The 2233-nt window shown below is 37.9% G+C and overlaps 1 non-coding gene across 1 annotated transcript; it reads right to left on the reverse strand.

The window, feature by feature from the left end:
- Window positions 1-1525: 1525 nt before the first annotated feature.
- LOC145577199 (small nucleolar RNA R71) lies at window positions 1526-1631 on the reverse strand. The gene has a single exon (XR_014098671.1). It is a non-coding gene; the product is annotated as a small nucleolar RNA R71 (small nucleolar RNA).
- Window positions 1632-2233: the final 602 nt, after the last annotated feature.

The raw sequence follows: 2233 nt of genomic DNA on the forward strand, positions 1-2233 counted from the left end.
TAGATTTCAATTTGATCTTGAAATTCCTTCTTCAATTCAATGAATGTTTGTAAGATTTCTTTCCCTTGATTTACTTTTAATGCAATTCCTTCTAGTTTCTTGGATTTTGATTGAGATTACATTCCTTTCTTAGAATTTGTTAATTGATTGATTTTCTTTTGATTAAGCTTTAAATGAATATGAATTTGATTAAATTTGTTTTGTTTCTTAATTTCACCGTGTGTAGTGAGTAGATTAGTTGCTAGGGAGAAGGGGAAGCATGCTTGATTGATGATTTTTCCTAGTTGATGATGCTAAATTTATTTGAATGGTGCAATTAAATTGATTGACATAGTTGTGCATATGATTAATTAGACTAGGAGTGATCAACCCATAAGATTTATTCTAGATTGCATTGCAAATTTCAATGACATGAACCCTTAATTTGAGAATTACTTTAATTGATTGAATTTGATTGTCATTTTCCTAGTTAGCCATTCATAGTGAACCCTAGCTTGGCTTATAGGAGATAGCCCTTGAATTCCATTGATTGCAACTATTGTTTGTCCTTTGCCATGTTTGAATTGATTGAGTGATCCTTCAATTAGCATAATCATTGAGCTTGCTTGTGGAACCTATATCCCTAGTGTTTAGTATATTGAAATTCTCGATTTATCTAGTTTTCTCGAAACCTTAGTTACCAACCGCATCTTCCCACAATTTTCGCAGTAGCTTGACCTAGGCTATAGCTTACACCTACTCATTCCCTTGGGATCGACCCTTGACTTACCATATACTCGTATTAGGTTGGTCGAGTTTTTATAAATTTTCTTTGGCTCTAGGAAAGGGTAGAGAACGACCTACATTTTCCTCGTGTCAAAAATAGCGCTGTTTTCGAGGAGTGATATTGGTGCTTTGTTATAGTTGTTGAGTCTATTTCACAATTAATTGAAAATACAAAAAGATTTTCTTTTAGGCTACATTTGTAGCCATGCTACTAACCATTTCTTTTGAGATTTTATGCATATAGCACGTGATCATTCACTAGTGCCATTTGATCCGGAAATTGAGAGAAATATTGCAAGGTTGAGGGGTGCTAGACGATCTTTGAGTCCTAGCATTTCAAGTGAAGAAGAGCCACAACAAGAAGAACAAGCAAGAATGGGAGAAAATCCGAGAGTGCCATTGAAAGAATTGGGGATTCCCGGTGCATATAGATTTGAGAGTGGGATTGCTCCACCTACAACACCGGCAAATGATTTTGAAATAAGACTGGCAATGATCACTTTGATAGAGTGGCGAAAATTTAGTGGGGCCAAGAATGAAAGCCCACTAAACCATCTCAAGGAGTTCGAGAGATATTGCAATACTATCAAGGTGAACGGAATTTCCCAAGAATTCATCCGCCTCAAGCTCTTACCCTTTTCTCTCATAGGGTGTGCTTTGGAATGGCTAGACAAGGAGGTTAAGCCGAATTCTCTAAGGACATGGGACGAGGTCACCAAGAAATTTCTATCCCGTTTCTATTCTCAAAAGAAAACGGCGGAGGCTAGAGCTTTGATTCAAGGTTTCAAACAAAAGCCAAGTGAGAGCCTCTATGAAGCATGGGAGAGATACAAGGAGTTTCAAAGAGAATGTCCTCATCACGGAATTCCAACCTATCAAATCATTCAAATCTTCTATGGAGGCCTTAGCCCTCAAGGAAAATCATGTTTAGATGGAGGAGCCGGAGGTCCTATCATGAACAAAACGGAAGAGGAAGCGGTGGACATAATTGAGGACGCAGTGTGGTATTATAGAGATTGGCAAGATGGAGAAAGATAGTCAACTAGCAAGAGTAGCTCTTCGGTGTACTCGATTGATCATCTAAATGCAATCAACAATATATCCTCTCAAATGAGAAACTTAGGGAAGGAGATGTCCGCTATCAAGGAAAAGTTGGAAAGTGCTACCTACCAAGTTTCAAGTCTTCCCTCCCAAACTAAGGGGAGAGGTACGTCTTCTAATTCTCAACCCCTTCCTTCTTCTAGTAACATGCCTAGTGGATGCTTGTTTTGTGATGATTGTGGGTCGTATGATCATGATGTTTCTAGTTCCCTCATGCATGTATGGAGTTTGTGATGATCAAGATGGAAATGTGAACGTGCATGTGAACTATGTGTCAAATAATCATGATTTTAGGTTTGAGAATCAAAGAGGTCAATGGAATAGGAATTACGACAATCATGGAAATTTTGAGAACTATAACCAAGGT

This window comes from Chenopodium album, chromosome 13, assembly GCF_948465745.1.
Source record: "Chenopodium album chromosome 13, dcCheAlbu1.1, whole genome shotgun sequence".
NCBI lineage: Eukaryota > Viridiplantae > Streptophyta > Magnoliopsida > Caryophyllales > Amaranthaceae > Chenopodium > Chenopodium album.